General features: G+C 42.9%; 1 long non-coding RNA gene across 1 annotated transcript; it reads left to right on the top strand.

Moving 5' to 3' along the window:
• Positions 1-1076: 1076 nt before the first annotated feature.
• Positions 1077-4203, top strand: LOC135474066 (uncharacterized). Its single transcript, XR_010444620.1, has 3 exons — positions 1077-1326; positions 2046-2291; positions 3890-4203. It is a non-coding gene; the product is annotated as an uncharacterized LOC135474066 (long non-coding RNA).
• The last annotated feature ends 14802 nt before the right edge of the window (positions 4204-19005 follow it).

Raw genomic sequence — 19005 nt, 5'->3', positions numbered from 1 at the left:
TGATGATAAACTGAACGCCGTTGGCTTATAGCAGTAGTATGAGCACATTAGTCATTTTGATCAAGGGGGTGTGTCATTCCGACCAATCCAAGACCACCCACAATTACCTACCATGAGTAGAATATGCCAGTTAAAAATGTTCAGCTGTGGTCACTGTTCCTATACAAGAAGACATTTCATGCTCCTAATTCGTCATTATAAAGGTATCCACGAATTTCGGCAGAATTTTAGATTAGTTGGTGGCATTGAAAGCTGCCAAAAGTCCTTTTCTATCACCAGACAGAAATACCAGTCTCACACACTGGTGAAACATCTAGTATCCTGTCACGAAAACATATTTACAAGCCACAGAAACACTGGCGTACCATTATTACCAGTTTTTCAGATTTTCAAACTGATGATTTTAAAAGGTGGGGGGAGGGGGGGGGGGGTCTGAGTGCATCACTTGACACTAATCATTCACCAAGAGTTCATATAGGGTTATATATCAGTCAACACGCCGAAAACTTTGATTTTCAGCGACATCTTGCTCGCAGCATAATGTCAGTGGCTCAGGATGAAATAAAAGCTAATCTCAGCAGAGCTTTAGAAAAAAAATGGGTGGAGTATTGAAGCACACTTAGGGTCGGGTGACATTTTTGGAACCCTACAGAGAATAATTTTTACCTGTGAATGTCTTTCAGTTACAAAAAAAAACCAACACAAAACACATTCTATGAAAGAGAATTCGGATATTTAGAGCCAGTTGAGTTTTTACTTGGAAAAGACATAATAGCAAGATCAGAAACTATGATGTGTGTCCCTCAAATTCTTCAAACATTAATCTGCCATGCTGATGTTCTGTCATTTGTCTTGCAAAATCGAAAGTCACAAGATTCAAAAGTAAAGGACCGTTGTCATGGGGATGCTTTTGATTCAAGTGATTTATTCACAGATGAATTGCCAGTACTTCACGTGCAGTTATATGTGGATGATTTTCAGATTTCCACTCGGAAATAAGATAAGAGAGTACATAGTGACAGCTGTTTACTTCCTTCTGGGTAACCTACCACCAAAGTTCAAGTCAAAATTATATGTCATACAACTAGCTGCACTTGTCAGAACTGAATTGGTATTCTTGTCTATTCTTGTAACAGACAACCTTGCTGCACATGAAATTAGTGGAATGATGGAGAGTTTTGTTGCCACTCGTATTTGCCGGTTTTGCACAACATCAAGAGAAGACATTCAAGGGAAATTCACTGAATGTGATTTCCAGAAAGGCAGTACGGCATCGTATTACGCTGCTGTATCGACTGTTCAAAGTGACCAATCCAGAGCTAAGGTGTATGGTATAAAATCCAATTCTGTGTTTTAAATCGTTATGATGTATGTTGCGCCATCAGAGTTAGTTCATATTTTTGAAGGGTTTGGAGGTGACTCTCTAGAGTTTTCGTTAAAATATTGGGTTCAGTTAGGTTACCTTACCTTCCAGCAATTAAGTGATCCATACTTAGGCAGTGACAAAGCTAATCGATTAAAGAAACGTTATTACCTCATTTAATCATTATTACTATAGTTTGGTATGATAGAAAGTTGTTTTGTAATTGGTGGGCATGTTCACTTGTTATTGAAGCGATTGTACACTGAGGAGTTTTATCCTGCATGCATACTTTGTCTACCAGATGCACTGCTTTCGCACCACCAACTGGGCATTTATAGGAGTGGTTCGATTATGGGAATCGTCCTCTAATTTCATGTAGACCAGAACTAGCTAGTTTACAGGTGTATATGTTTACAAATGTCCTACACACTGCATGCCAAGGTATTTATTCACCTAAATAATAAATGCGGAATTAGCTCTGCACGTGCATACAATATGTTTTATCAGTGAATTCTGTTTTATGCAACAATATACGCTTTGTAAATGTACTAAATGCTTTTGTAAATACTATTTTCCCGATTTTCCACTCACTTTAAAATGACACATTACAAGTACCACATGACCCTTAGTGATGAGAAAAATGACATCGCAGAAATTGAAGAAAAAAATAAATTGCCCACAGAATATTTGGTCTTGAGGCCAAGCCATATACTCTGCAAGCATGGGATGTGGAGTTTGAGGACTGGTGCACCATTACTTTAACCCGGTTGCCAGACAAGGCAAAAGTGCGTTTCATAGTGAATGACTCAACAGCACCATCTGAAACACTATCAACAACTGACTCGACCAGCAATAATCCTGAAGGGACCAGAGTGGAATTTGAGCATTCTCCAGCTGAAGGGGACACAACAGACCCTGCAGTTAACATGTGAGAAGAATCAATGAATTCCAATGTAATGGCACACTTGTAGAAGTGTTGTGTGCTATAGAACTAAAAAAAATAAAAAAACAAACAAAGAAAAACTTGCAGTTTCATGTGGAAAACGATAGATTCCCATTTGATTTATATCTACAACAGCTTTGTTGCAAAATTTAATGCCTGTAAAAACAGCCTGATGACTCCAGTTTTATTGTGTTGATAGTTGGCCGTCATAACTTGTCCGTCAAAATGAATTTCTCCGAGTTTAAATGACTGCTTTGGGGACGTGACTTAGGGGAAGATTTTGAATTTCAGAACCTACTTTTCCAGAAGTTCTCTTGAAATTGCTTCAAATAAATGATGAATGTGTATGTCATTTGATTTATGCCTGATGTAAATTTTAAAAACTAAACTTGAATGTTTATAGACCATTGAAAGGTTAATTTGACCACTGTAATTCTTCAACCTTTTCGCATGTTTACAAGGTGTTTATTCAAGCATTTTCTTAAGGCATTATTTTGTTTTGAATGATAAACTGAATTGTACTTTTTGCGAAACCCTGAAACTTGCCAATGTAGTTGCCAAGATCATATTACAAATGTGCATAAATTGCACTGAAATTTGATCTTTTATAAATGCGAAAAGGTTTAGGAATTAGGGTATGTTGTAATTGCAGCTTACATCTACCTGGAAGGTTTTTCTGTTTCAAAAAATGAAAACAATTAGAGATGGAGGGTATAAATTTGCAGATTATACAAATTTATTTACAGGAACTTTGAATATATATGTGTGTTTGCGTGGGTGTGTTTGCTGTGATTTGTTGGCACTCTGTAATAACACGGACACCCAGTATGTAACATACTGTTGTTAAGTGGTATAAATCAGTCATTATGTAATTGAAGGATAAATTTACCAGCAATACATATACACTTGAGGTGTTAATTACTAATAAAATTATTTGCAGCTTTCTTCTCATACCAGAGCTCATGGGAGAGAAAATGAAGGTTCTTATTGTAAAGAAAGAAGATGTTTGTATTATATTACACAAGCACCTCATATCGATAAATACTGAGTATTGAAATATTTTATTGGATCTTCTGGATTTAATTCTTCTAGAAAGGAAACCTAATCTATTTTGACTGTCCTAAAATCTATAACTTTCCAGCTTGAACTGCTTTTGTTACCCAGTGCCATGCCTCACTGAAGCTGTGACCTGTGACGTAGTAAAAGTTAACCAATCAAAATAAATTTTGTATCCCTTCATGGATAATGTAGAGAACACCATAAATGAAGGTGCTGTTTAAGACATCAATTTATCGCATATATCTTTTGTTTTGTGTAGTTAGTGTCTGTGGATTAATGTCTTTGGATATGTTCTGGTTTATGTACATTTGTAATTCCAGAATTATGCCTAAACTTGTTTATGTCCAATAAATTGGAGATCTCTTCATATGTACCAAAATACGGTTTCGAATGACCAACAAACAGAAAATAAAGAAATAGACTACTTTGGAGACAACTTGCTCTCAGTCATTCTTTACAGTGCAAATATATTTTTTACTTTAAGCAGTTTGTAACGTTGTTGACACTCAACACTTTCTTTCCAGATGCAGCGTACACTACTCCACCCACTGTTCACCTACACAGGAAGCCTATAGGACATGACATGTTAGATCCTGAGATTGATTCCAACCTTGCTGTCTGGGTTGAGGGTGAGCGTCTATCAGAATCTCTGTGCGTGATAGACACTATTTGCGAAGTGATTGCCACCTATTATGTTTTTAACACCGCGTATCCAAAAGAACTCAACCGAACTCTAACTTTCGTATGCAGATAAATTTGCAAGATAACACAAGCATTCCTGCCCGTGTTCTTAGGACAACAAAAACAAATAACTGTCTTGTTGGTCAATGTTAGAACTCCTCATACTATACATCTTGTGAATTAAGCTTACGCATGCAGTCCAATCTCCTTGGAGCTACACAAAAGGTGAGATGGGTTATTAAATATTACTTTTGGAAACATCTTCAAGTCATCTTTGTTGATTATTTAACTGCATGGGATTGAAATGAATGTGTGCATATGTAATTACAATGGACGGTGATACAGTTTATCCCAGTGATGTCTCTCGGTCTGTGTAACGTGACAATGTTATCACATAGATGTTTCAGATGTTTTGACAGGGTGTCCTCAGTAGCCCGCATGGACATGGACAATGTCAGTGTTAAAATAGACCTTGTTTTAATTGATGAAGACTGGAAAGAACAAATCACATATTTTGTAAAAGATAAAGGTGACGGCAAGAACTGATTAATGCATTTTAGTTATACATTTTTAGAAATGTGAATGTATCAAATTGATTAATTGACTAACATATTGCGGTAGCTGTGATTGATGTTGATGAACTGGTCAATATGATGAATTTGGGTCACTTGTTCTGTCATTTTGACAAGGAAAAGTTTTTCTGTGCACTATCTATATCCATTTATGTAAAGTTGGGGCTTATGTCCCAGGCATTGAAGCTGTGTGGCCTGCCATATATATTAGGTATAAATAGCGTCCGATCGATTCTGCCACATGTTTCGTTGAACAATTGCACTACTACAATCTGAAGATAAAAATCGATATGTTGTCTGAATATACTTTTTCAGCCTCATTTTAAATAAAGATGAGTGGAATGTGGTTACGAAAGATCTGAGGAAAAGAAAGGGCGATATAATTTAATCGCCGTATTTCGTGTTTCATAATTATGATCAGTAGAAGTGTTTATAAACAGGGTCTGGATCATTGCAGGTGTTGTGATGACAAAACTTTTGTGAGCAACAAAATCATATAAGTATTAATTTGGGTCAGTCACAAAACTATATTTTGTCGTGAAGGACGGAGAGAACTCAAAGCATAAAAATAAAACTTCCGGAGGTGAGCCACAACGTTAGCACAGTAATTAATTTGACTTCTGTTTAAGACAGCTTCGTGATCCTGGGGCCAGAAGATTTAGACAAATCTGTTTTGAACCCTTGGCAATATCCTGGTTCCGAGGAAACTAAAATGAGACTGAGCTACCGTACCAATTATACTAAAATCAGACTTATCTACCAAAATAAAATCAGACTGAACTATCAAACTAAAATCACACTGAACTACCAAACTAAAATCACACTGAACTACCAAACTAAAATCATACTGAACTATCAAACCAAAATCAGAATGAATTACCAAAATCAGAAGGAAATATCGAAATAAATCCGATTGAACGACCAAAACAAAATCAGAAAGAACTACCAAAATAAAATCAAACTGAACTACCAAAATAAAATCAAACTGAACTACCAAACCAAAATCAAACTGAACCACCAAACCAAAATCAAACTGAACTATCAAATTAAAATCATACTGAACTACCAAATTAAAGTCATACTGAACTACCAAACCACTACGTTTAGCGTACATCATCAACAACATTTTCACGTGTTTTGTCATCATTTTACACCTACGCGACTGCCATTTATATGGACCGTTTATGATTAATAATGGGCTTTCGGTAATATATCAAAGATTTGACGATGTATTGCCTGCCAGATGTTATACAGTGCATGATATGATGATGTATTATTAGCGTATATCACTGTCATCTTTGATTGTCACAAACTTATGTACATTCTTACATGTGAAAAGAGGGCATTGGCCTATGTAATTAAGTGCACTTCTTGTGCTATAAGACGACGTCATTTAGGAGAAAGGTTAAAGAGCAACAGGCATTAAATATTGAAAAGCCCTGCAAAGGAGTGGCTAGTCCATGCACTGCACAGTGTGTGCTTTTCCAGAAATCATGAAATGGCTCAATATATAATTACCCCTATACATGTATACCTCTTAATTAGCACCTGAAAATCATATAAGTAAAACAGTTTTACAACAAATATTTTGAAAGATAACAGAGTTGCAGTAGATTCGTGAAAATGTGTACAGCTTAGTGACTGGGCGATAGGATGGCCGATTTTCACTCACATACCGGCCACCGTACACGACACAAGCCCGCTTCCGTCTGGTTTGTCTAACACGAACTGGGCATTCATGGAATGATAGCAGTGTACATGGAGAATATGGCACGGTTTCCAAGTCCACAGAATATAAAATTTTACAGCCAAGTCAAGCTGTACCAGCTGCAACACGCTCCATGCAGGCCGCTGAGCGGATTGGGCGTGGCAGTAAAGTCTCCATCAGTGGTGAAAGAAGCAGTGGAGCTAATCTTCTATGTTTTCAAAAACAGGCGCATCAGAAGCAATTTGAAAGTGGTACGGCCATCGGTCGACTATCCCAGCCCAAAAAGCGAGGGTCCAGGGGCCGCCTAGGCCTCCGGACGGCTGGAGATGCCCTGAAATCGTTTTACGGGGTAACATTGTATTCTTAACAAAAATCCATTGAAGTTTTAAGTGCTTAGCAGTCTACAGTGCATATGTGTTTGCATGGGTCCTTATTTTGTTGGTCGCCATTGAATTGGTTCGACCTTTTTTTTAGAGCCTGTAGGCGAGGTGTGGACTGAAATGGAGTTCCGCCCTTTTGTCTCGTGGCCGTAGAGCTAAGACAAGCGGCGCCCTACAGTTAGTACCACAGCCTGATTTTTCAAACAAGCAAGTAATGTCTGAATTCCGGGAGTGAAAATCATATATATATATATATATATATATATATATATATATATATATATAATGTAACTTTGTAGTATCCTGCGTTATGTTACTGCAGTCACAAGCTACACGTGGGCATAGAACAATCTCGAAATAAAACAAAGATGTCGTACATGTAGGACAATGGTACTGTAAAAGTGACGTACAAAATACCGTACGATGCAAATATACGATTAAAAAATGTCGTACACCGCTTTGTGAAACTGGGCCCTACAGCCTGTGCTGTACACATAGAAGTCTCATCACCAAATTCTATCCTTATTCTTCCGTTTTCGACGTTTTAATTGATCGGAATCGATAAAGGGGACGTGAAACTATCTATCTACAGTTTGACTATCCCAGCGCTGGGGATCTACTTTAATAAGACGGATGTGGTTTTCGAGTTTTATTCTCTGATATTTGCGTTTTAGCTATATAGTTTTAAAAATGTCCGTCTAATTTATTTGATTTTTTACTTTGCCATTATCGCATCGAAAACCATTTCTTTCCTTTGAATTAAACATGTTGCCGTTACGACACGATTCTAAAGGCGCAGCCATAATCATTCATTCATTCATTCAGTTGCAACAACAGTATTTGTAGTGGGAACACAAATAATGGGGTGATGTAGGCCTACTTAAATGGAAACAAACAATCTTAAAAGATATTTAAGTCTTAAATACTTTTCTTTCGACAACAAACTGTAGGGTCTATATTATTAAAATGCCTGTCCGAGACTGGAAAACTTCACGCGTCCAAAATCCCATTTCATACGATGCAATTTGTCGTATCGACTCGTTAAATTCGACAAGTTAAATGAAAATAGGACAAGCCTGTTCACATGCCCATCGTAGAAGAGTCACACCGTGTGAACGCGACTAAACAAATGAGAGACAAGCAACCACTTAACAGCTCAGTCACAACCCGTCCCCTGTTATGTAAGAATAATTTTACATGACTGGGAAATATAGGTCTGTACATTACCCTAATCTCTCGGAAGAAAAACACACAAGTACAAAAGTACAATAATGAGTTTACAGGTGCGGTCCTTTAAAACATAATTTATTATACAGTTTATACATGGGCTTACACTTTCATGGGAACGGCATCTGGATCCGGTCTTCGATTGATTTTAGATTCAGTTTTATTTTTACTAGTACAGTGCCCATATTTTGAATACTCGACATTCATATACACACATATACACATACCTGCCTTGATACACAATTACACGCGACATTCATATACACACATATACACATACCTGCCTTGATACACAATTACATGCGACATTCATATACACATACCTGCCTTAATACACAATTACATGCGACATTCATATACATACATATACACATACCTGCCTTGACACAATAACATGCGACATTCATTTACACACATTTACACATACCTGCCTTAATACACAATTACATGCGACATTCATATACACACATATACACATACCTGCCTTGATACACAATTACATGCGACATTCATATGCACATATATATACATACCTGCCTTGATACACAATTACACGCGACATTCATATACACAAATATACACATACCTGCCTTGATACACAATTACATGTGACATTCATATACACACATATACACATACCTGCCTTGATACACAATTACACGCGACATTCATATACACACATATACACATACCTGCCTTGATACACAATTACATGTGACATTCATATACAAAGGCGATGAATTAGAACCTTATACAGCTTCCGAAGAGTAAAAAATCCGCATGTCTAGATGATATAGCAGATTAAAACAGCACGAACTGCCGGGGTCATCTCGTTCTCTGAAATCAAATACGTCAATTAGCAAATATAAATCATCGATAAAAAGTGAAGATCTTTTAATTTGGGGAACAATGAAAAGATTGGCACGTTGACTGGTTAATTATCGTACCCTATACACACATATTTTTTCTGTTTAGGCATTTGGCAATAAAATATCTTCTTGTGGATTGTTATGAAAATTGTACGCCTACTACCTACATTTCGAAGAAAACAAGTTTCCTTCACCCATAAACCTGACGAGTGCTGCAAGTGAAAAATTGTTGAGCACGGAGTTCCAATCAATCAAATCACTTAAGAAAAACAACCCTAAAGAACAGGATGTGTTTTGTAGAATACAACTGACGCTCAGAGATGGACACTTTTATAACCTAAACATGATGTTATTGCTGATGTTTCTACCATATATTTGTAAATGTAATTAGCTATAACATATCCATGCAACAATGTTCTGATCAGGAAATTGTGCAGATCTGGTGTGTAGAGGCGCCATCAGGAAGGTGTGCAGATTATAGGTGTTTGGAGGCGTCATCATGAAATTGTGCAGATTATAGGTGTTTGGAGGCGCCATCAGGAAATTGTGCAGATCCGGTGTTTAGAGGCGCCACCAGAAAACTGTACAGATTATAGGCGTTTGGAGGCGCCATCGGGAAATTCTGCAGATTATAGGCGTTTGGAGGTGCCATCAGGAAGCTGTGCAGATTATAAGTGTTTGGAGGCGCCATCAGGAATTTGTGCAGATTATTGGTGCATGGAAGCACCATCAGGAAACTGTGCAGATTATAGGTGTGTGGCAGTGCCATCAGAAAATTGAGCACATCGGGTTTTTGGAGGCGTCATCAGGAAATTGTGCAGATTAAAGGTGTGTCGCGGTGCCATCAGAAAATTGAGCAGATCGGGTTTTTGGAGGCGCCATCAGGAAATTGTGCAGATTTTAGGTGTTTGGAGGCGTCATCAAGAAATTCTGCACATTATAGGTCTTTGGAGGCGCCATCAGGAAATTATACAGATTCTAGGTGATTGGAAGCGCCATCAGGAGACTGTGCAGATTATAGGTGTTTGGAAGTGCCATCAGGAAATTGTGCAGATTCAATGTTTGGAAGCGCCATCAGGAAATTGTGCAGATCCAATGTTTGGAGGCGCCATCAGCAATTGAAAACATTTATAATTCAGTTCTTCTAAAGCAAAAATGATGCCGAAATCTGACGAGGCGAAAGACGGTATATAGTATAACATCCGTCAGAGACGGAGACATTTAATTTAACATGGTTATCACACATAGCTACACCCAAATTAGGATCAGTTTCGTCCGCAGATTTTACGCTGGTATGATTTTGTTTGATTTGCTCGATAAATACTCAGATTTTTTTAGATACAAGTAAAATGTATTTGCAAAAGTCTTTTATGATACAATCATCACTGTGTTGACATGTCATTTAAGCTGTCGTCGCATATTAAATATCATTTTAATTATCTCAAATACATACATGAAAACATAGTACACCAATTTATTTTATTTGTTCATTTGTTAATTAACGCGATACTCAAAATTGTTTTCCACTTCAATACAGTATACCTGTTGGTATAACGTTGGCGTAGGAAACCCGAGTGCCTGGGATAAACCATCGACCATCGGCAAGTAACTGACGAAGTTTCCCGTTGGTCTGTAGTTTACCCGGCACCCAAGTTCCTCCACCTATAAAAACTGACCACTATCGTGTAAGTAAATAATTCTTGAGTATATTGCATTAAACATCAATGGCTGAGGAAAACCGGAGTACCCGGAGTAAAACACAGACCTCCATGCTCAGCGGCTCTACCTATATTATACTCACGGACAAGATATAAGCGAAAAACTTTTGAAAATCGCGTTAATCAATAAATAAGTACGTACTAAATTCTTAAAAGTATTTTATTTCAGAAAAATAAAATTGTATGTCATGAAGCAGATATAATACACTACCATGCAGGTTATTGAACAGATGATTATATATATATATAGATATATATATATATATATATATATATATATTTAACTTAGGAAAACGATGCAATACTTTTAAAATATTGAGAAAGTTTGTTCCATTCTCGAGGGCATTTAGAGTGGATCGAATATAGACATAGGTTAGCACAGTGATTTAATCTTTGATTTCGTGTAGGGTAAAGGTGACCATGAACATCAGAATGCATTGGAACATAGTCAAGTAAATAAAATAACCAAACTTATGCGGCTTGTAATATAGAACTGAGTTAAGCAAGCGGTCATACAGCTATCATATTTTTGCTTGCAATATAAAACACCAAGAGCTGAAGTAAATCGGCAAATTATTTGTTATGTAATTAGCTGATAAGCAAGGGGACATAATTCTTATCAACATAATATAACTGACAGCAGACATACTCTGCGCAGAAAAGTGATTGTCTATGTAAACATACGAATGATGGAGCCTGCTGTGGTTCGGCATGGAATATATACCGAATAACGAATTAAGTTTTCTGCCTTTCTCTCAAAGACGGCATACAATGTTAAAAATTCTACTTCATGTTCAACCAGGGACAAAAACGCCCTGGACTATCGTGAACAATAAAGATAGCGGCGTCGGAAGGAATTTTAAAAAATAAGGCCCAACTATCATAGGACATTAGGCCACTGTCCAGAAGCCTCTCAGGTCTCCGCCAACCTTCGATTTCTCAGTCATTTGGATAGTTGGGATACCGAGACACGGGGTATAAAGAGCCATAAAACTTAATACTTATGGCCATGCATCATTTCACTAACAAGTCTTAAATCGTAAATCTTAATCGTGAGTCTTGAATTCGTATGTTTTACCTGTAGGTAGCACTGTTTTGAGGAATGGTCGTATGTCGTAAGTTCTTAACATAAGACCGGAGTTGTGACTTTTAGTGACATACGCGCTAGAACCTGGAAGCTCCACGGCCTTAGATTGCCGTATATGCTTATAGACTACAGGCCTTACAACCAATAGGTTTTAATGTTACTGGTTTTCTGGCTTCAGAATCGGTTCCTTTTCTCTTGGAAACATCAAACAACATGATACTGAGTAAACTGTAGTGTAACACCTCGTCAGAACCATTTATTAAGTAATATAACTACTCAGCATAAAGTAACATTTCACAATTTTACAGTGAAATAAAAGATATGAACTTGAGCAGTATACACACTATAGGTTCTGGACCACCCTCCTCAGAACAAATAGAGGCCCCCAGCCCCCATTTCGCGTCTAAGATATAAACATATTAGCCCCCGCCCTCAGCCGGCCTGGGACATGTGTATATAGGTTTATTTACAATTCTAGCCTACATACACACATTGATACGAGGCGAACTAGTTGGCATTTAACAGATAAGTCATATGGCCTATATGTAAACCGGTTGTGTTGCACAATAGGGTGATTCAGCTGATTTTCTCCCCAGGATAGGGCTTAAACTACGGGTTTTCATGAAACATAAATGTGGCAGTCTTTTTCAGCGTGTCTTGTTTGATAAGATCCAGTATTTTTTGGGAGGATTGGAGATACTGTGTTTATGCGGAAAAGTCCTTCCAATTTAGCCCATGTTTCGTGGGTCTGGGATATAGCTCAATCGGCTGACAGAGGTGTGAATGGCGTTGTATGTAAGGGGTGTATTCATACACTGCGTATATAAGGGGATGTTTGCTAGCTCAAATCCGGATTTGGTCTCCTATATGTGTAGTATATGAATACATTACCTGCATATAACGTCAGGCTCTACGCACTTCTAAGGAATCTCTGCAACTTTCGACAGTTTCGGAGGCAGAGAGACCTTACCAAGGGGTGTTATAGATGGCCCATTGGTGGTGGGATGTGTCAGCGCCAATTAACCCCCCTAACGGCGGGTCGCTAGCGCAAAAAATCCGGAGCCCTCGTTAGGGTGGTGATTAATTGGTAACAGGTTGAGCTATAAACCAGGCCTTTTGCTTTTTCGGACCATGGGTTCGAGCCCCACACTGGGTAGATTTTTTTTTTACCCCCGGGGTTTGCTCGGATTCCAAAACAAGTTCCACCTGGGCACCTCCCCAGAACATCATTCGGAAAGGGCGTTTTTCAGTTCTTGGCCTTTGCGTGAAGTCGGCGGCTAACGAATTTTCCGGCGACATTTAAGACACCGCAAGCTAGGGCCGCAGCTTCCATGGCCAAGACAGCAGGGGCTGCAATTATCGTTGTGAGTAGCCCCACGCCTGAAACCCCTAGGTCCAAACCAGCTTTGAGCATGGCTGAATCAAGGGTATCGGTGGCCAAAACACCACGCCGGTACTTTTTGTACAAGGCCCGACGGAGGTCTCGCTCAGATTCAAGCTGATTCTGTATATCGCTGATATACTGCAGACGATGGGCGTGGCCAGTTTGCGCCACGCTCTCCGGGGCCAAGGGGTTTTCAACCATGATCGTCCGCGCCCCACTCTCCGGCGGCGCGGTCGGGGGCAAGGGATCTTCATCCATGATCGTCGGGTACAGTCGTCCCATATTGTCCGTCCTACGAATCAATCACGTCGGTCAACTCTAAATTGTCCTCGGGATTACTAACACGAAGGCGGCGAAGTCTTATACCGGACTCTAAATAGATTTCATTGAGATTGAAAATGCCCCCTGGGAAGACTCGTATATCCTCGAGAGAGCTTTGGATGACTGGGTTGTCCTGGGCTGGTAATTTGGTCATAAGTCTGAGCTCCTTTCCATCGTGCTTTGCAGGCCACTTTAGTTTCAACTCGGTAATTATGGAGGAACGGCGCTGAGAGGCCGTGCCAAGTATGATGTTTAAGATAAGTATAGATCCAGGGTTTATTCGTAGTGTGGCCTCAAACTCGGTTTGCGCGTCAAGACGCACGGTCTCTACACCTCGCGGAGCAGTTAGTGTGAAGTAACCTCCTCCTTCCGAAGCCACAAGACAGGCGCTGGTTGGTACGTACGACACGAAAGAGTTTCCGGAGTTGAAAACTTTTTTCACGTCGGCCCCGGCGGTCTGGACCAACATCGGGGTCACCTCCACATCTATCAACCAATCGGGGTCGCGAGCTCTGGTAAGAACAAAGCGGTCTTCAAAGCGAATGAATGAGAGTTTTTGTTCTTCATTCACCTCAGACGGCGACCTGCGCTCTTGCTCTGCAGTGGATGAGACATCTTCAAGGGAAGCAAACGTGGTAGGTTTTGCTTGCCCCCCGTAATCTTTTTGCAGTTGTACTTGCCACTTTGAAACTGGAAGGCGTAGATTTTGCCTTCCTGACCTTGAAGTTCGAACTCCAACACATCTGCCAAGTCGCTTAAAGACAGGCACGCAGACCTGGGACCGGCTGCGTCCACCATACTCATTGTATTTCTAGGGTAGCACTGAGGTACCCTACATCCATATACTTGCCGTCATTATCTAAAAGCGCCACGGTCAAGTGCGTTATATAGTCGGCGCGCAAGGCTTTGTACTGTGGGTTGGGAAATGAAACCGTCTTCCCGCAGTTAATCCCTTCACAAGTCACGGCGATGGCCTTAAGTAGTGTGGAACCGCCACCGAAATCTGAGGTTATTCTCACGTTTTCTGAGGTGTTCAGTTCATCTAAATGCACGAAGACTTCTTTGTGTGAGACCAAGTTAGGGAGCGTGTCACCTTCCGCAGTCCCTCATATGAGCGCATTCCCGTCCCGGAACCCTAAGATTGGGGCAAGCTCCACGACCGCTAAGGTGGTATTTTCTGGGATGGTAAGGACTAGGCGGGACGTAGCTTCATTCATTCTCAGAGAAATCCCGTACGGCCGGAATACGGCCTTGTCCAGCGTACAGACATTGTAGTAGCCCGTCGGCACTTCAACGCGTGCTTCAGCGCGTGCGTCCTCTCCCAACAAGAAGCCCTCTCTGCCCAGGCCGGGTAGAAGGTTATCTCGCGAAGGGCGGTTTTAAGACGACCGTCAAGGTTGTTAAGGGCATGAGGCAGCGTGTGCTGTGCCCCATTTAGAATGCCAGTCAATGTGATGAACATCTTACGGAACAGCCACGATGAACAGTGAGGCTTACAGATTCAATAGAGAGGCCACTTACAAGGCCGGGGCATTTCATAGTATCCAAACCCACGCAGAGCAGCTCACGCGATTTGACATCTACATCGACGAAAAGAAGGCCTTTCCGGTCCATTTCACAGATGTGTTTGTCAAGTACCGGCTGCCAAAGACAACCAGCAATTCCATTGTTCAGGCCTGGAACACCAACCCTATGCAATTCTGGCAGAACCAAGTGAACTTCGCGGTCTGGTGCGCAACCACGGGCTGCGACGTATCTGCAAAAGACCATCTTCTTGCCCCCGACCAACGAATAAGGGCATTCTACACGTTCCATGTTTATTACCAAGTTAGGCGGGTCTTGGAAGAAATAAAGGCTCCCCTGCCGCAAGACAGAGCGTGGGATACGCACACAGACTGGAGGCGCAGTGGGGTGAATCACGGCCTCGGAGTGGCATATATTACTATGTCACGAGAACCCGCTACAGCCCCATTGCCGATGGAACCTTTGATCCGAGCAGGATGTCGTTCCATAAAATCCTACAGCGCTCCACATCGACTACATCGAGCAGGACGCCGAGCAGGCTTGGGCGTCGCTCATTATCGACAAATCCCAAGGATTCACGATGCCGGGCGTAGAGGGCCTAAACGATTCCATCCGGACATACGTGTGGGCTATTTTAGGCGCCCAAGCGCAAACAAGGGCGCGTATTCTAGGCACGGGCTCAGCCTTCGACGCGCAAAAACAGTTTGCCGCGAACGTTGAAGACGCTATTTCCTCTGCGATCGACCTTCCGTCTGCTATCAAACGCTACCAGGACGTGCTACAGTATGCCGGGAGCGCTGTCGACTTTGTGTATGGCATAGGCCTATATATGGCCCCCAGCGACATGCTTCTGCAGGTCAGCCCTGTGGAGAACTACAACAACAAAATTGTCGTGGCCATAGAGGACCGGAAGCTAGGCGCCAATGAGGGTGTGAACGCTAAAGTGCCGCCCACTTTGCACAAGCGCGTACCTGACCACGTAAAGCCACAAGAAAGCGCCCCAACCACCCACCGCGCGCGTTCAGCATGTTCCTGCGCGCCGCAATGCACCTAAAGAACCCCCAGACCAAAAGAATCACGATGCGGAGAAGACAGCTATCGTCGTCGCCGGGGTTGGTGTCGGCTTACTGCTGCTGTGGACTATGCGTTAAATACTTACGAACAGCCACAAGCAATAGGCAGCCTACTGCGACGACTAGGGCCCAGACATTAATGGCCAGCGACCCAGCCGCTTTCCCGAGAAGATTAAGAAGCCAGGACACGATACTGCCAATAATACCCGGAATCGCAGCGGCAGCCTTCCTAGCCAGCTTACCAAGGGCGCGTGCCAAGGACTGGAGATGCTTTTTTTTACCCACTCTTTAAGACCACGCCCGTCGGATGGAGGTGGCGTTGGCTGGATGCCCCCCGCCAGACCCGCCAGTCAGCGGCAACTTTATCGCTAATCCCAGTGTCGAGATTGCCATCCCAATTGCCATGAGAATGGAGACCACGGTTATTCCCTGCTCCCGGAAGAGGGTGCGGACGCGCTCGGCCAGAGTGGTATCCTTGTGTAGGATGCGATCGATCGTCTGCTTGATGCGGCGTATTTGCGTGCGCAGGTCTTCGGCCGTTAAAGAGGCTGCTTCGAGCCGGGCCACCCTCTCGTCCTCGAGATTCCTTATCCGGTCTGCGATCCGAAGCCGGGAGAATTCATCAGTGGCCTCCTCCAACTTCTGTTTTTGTTTTGCGATGTCCTTATCGAGACTTGACAGCTTGGCGAGGTTATTCGCGTGTTCGCCTTCCGAGGACTGCAGTGTCTTGTCAAGCCCCAGAAGTTCTCGAATGGGAAGAGGAGGGTCGTTTATCGTTTCAAGAGCCCGCCCGACCTCACTATCCGTCAAGCTTGTTTCCATTATGTGGACAGCATCAGCGACCTTTTTCGCTGGTTGGCTTAAATCCTTCAGCTCCATAGTATCTTCCTCGGCGGCCGCGGCACCTAGTTCTCAACTCGCTGTCTCCAGGGCTGCGACTGCTGCCGGAGGCAATGATGACTGTTCTGTTCTGCTCCAATTTTGAAAGTTCAGCTCCTGCGAACAACATCAACCCCTCCTCTCTGGGCGACTGTTGAGAGGGCTAGTGGTTCACCTTTGTTTCTTTTGCTGATGATGTCCAGATTGGGGTAGGCCACGAGTCTCAGACGCCCTTTTTGGTCAAGCTCAAAATTCGTGTAATCGCGATAGCGTGGGGCACAACCATCCCTATCCGCCAAGATATTGTAATAATCATCCACGGCGGACTGCGTCAGCTCTCGTTGAAGGTTTCTGGTGGTCGCATCCCGGCTTTGTTGCTCGGGAACATCATCACCTGCAGGGAGAGGGGTCTGTTCGTCGTCGTTGTTGTCCTCTCTGGCGTCGTCGAATCCCAGGTTATCAAAGTCATAGTCTGCCATAATCCTCCTATTGAACTTTCAAGGTATGCCTTCAATACACAATGGATACATACGGACCCAGGCTAAACCCCTTCAGAACACACCGTAAGCCTAGGAAGGTACAAGGTGTACGGCAGTCAGTGGTCGTCACCAATAACCCGAGTACGATCGACCAGAATCAACTACTCGTGGTCCGCTTCCCCAACCTCGCACAAATGACGTCATTGTGCCCGGTACCGTGCGCTTGGCCTTCTCGATCACGATCAATTCATCCGACCCAAACGCCACAGTGGTCGGGAATCTCGGACGCGCAGTAGTCAAGAAAACCACGATCAGAATCAGCGGGAATGAGGTAATGTCCATCGACGACTCTGATGTGTTTCATTGCTACGGCGACTTATGGCTGACCAAAAACGAACGGGCAGAATGCGGCCTACCAAGGCATCGGCGGCGAAAACATGCTTAAACTTCGAGTCGGAGCGGAGGACGCAAGTGACGACGATGCTGGAGAAAATGCCATCGCTCATGCCTTTGGCAACCGGTTCCACATCCCACTAGACTTTGAGCTTCTAGATAGCCACATGCATTCTATCAGAGTGCCTAGGCCGACCGACTGGAGTACGAACTGACGTTCAACGATTACGGCCGGGTCATAAAGACAACAGGCGATGACGACGCGACTTACACCATCGACAACATCAGCCTGGAGTTCGATATGGTCACCGCAGAGGAGCTCGCTAGACAGATCCGCAACCAGTTTGCCGGGGGCGTCTCCATACTGTATGATCGTATCCTCCGCCTCCGAAAGTTTGTGAAGGACAAGTCTGATACTCTCTGGAACATAAACCTGAATACGCCCGCGTGCCCCAGTCTTAAATATAACAAGGCGTACCGGCGGCGATGGATACTCTCTGACCCAGAGGTCTATTGTTTGGACCCCGGCAAGCGGCCCAACGACTTTCTGAGAGCTTTCTACAGTTTGTTCGAGGGGGAACCCACCTTATACATCATCGATGATTGTAGCGCGTTGAAGGCGATAATGAAGAAAACCGAAATGCTACCATTCATGGCTTTCTCGGGCCGTCATGCACACCAAAGCGTCTGGGCCCTCACTCAGAAATAAAACGCCGTCCTCAAAGACTTTCGCGAGCAGACAAAGTGGGTGGCTTTCTTCAACAGCAAAGATCGGCCACTCGTTCGAAAAATGCCTGAAGGAGAACGACGTCATCGCGACCGAGAGCGAAAAGGCAGAGGTTCGACAGTTGCTCAAGGACAATCTGCATTCTAAGCTCCTGCTAAAGACTGATCCGCCCATCACACATCAGGTTTTATATCAGACGTAGGCGACATTTTTCCAATGAAGCATGGATACCGACGAGCTTATAGACGAGATTCTGGGCGCAGATAGGAGCCCGGCCTCAGCCAACAGCCCGGCCTCAGCCAACAGCCCGGCCTCAGCACGGCAGCTCAGGGACAGGCTGGCGGCACTTCCGGCGGGTGGGCAGGCCAAGCGATATCTGGGAAAAGACGTAACGGCCACTGAGGTCGACGCCATGAGCGACGAAGACGTTGAAAGGTTGTACTCCCGGTACGAGGCTAAGCTCGGTGCGCGGATGGTTAACGGTCTCGGAGGTATGTTCTTGAGATCATATGTAAGGGCGGCCAGCTGGCTCCTACCTATCCCATCCGAGAATCGACCAATGCTCATGGCACGGCTCGCCACCGACCCATTTGTTGAACAGGAGATTAGCAGTGCTAG

This window comes from Liolophura sinensis, chromosome 8, assembly GCF_032854445.1.
Source record: "Liolophura sinensis isolate JHLJ2023 chromosome 8, CUHK_Ljap_v2, whole genome shotgun sequence".
In the NCBI taxonomy this organism is placed as follows: domain Eukaryota; kingdom Metazoa; phylum Mollusca; class Polyplacophora; order Chitonida; family Chitonidae; genus Liolophura; species Liolophura sinensis.
This window is presented reverse-complemented; position numbering and strand designations above follow the sequence as displayed.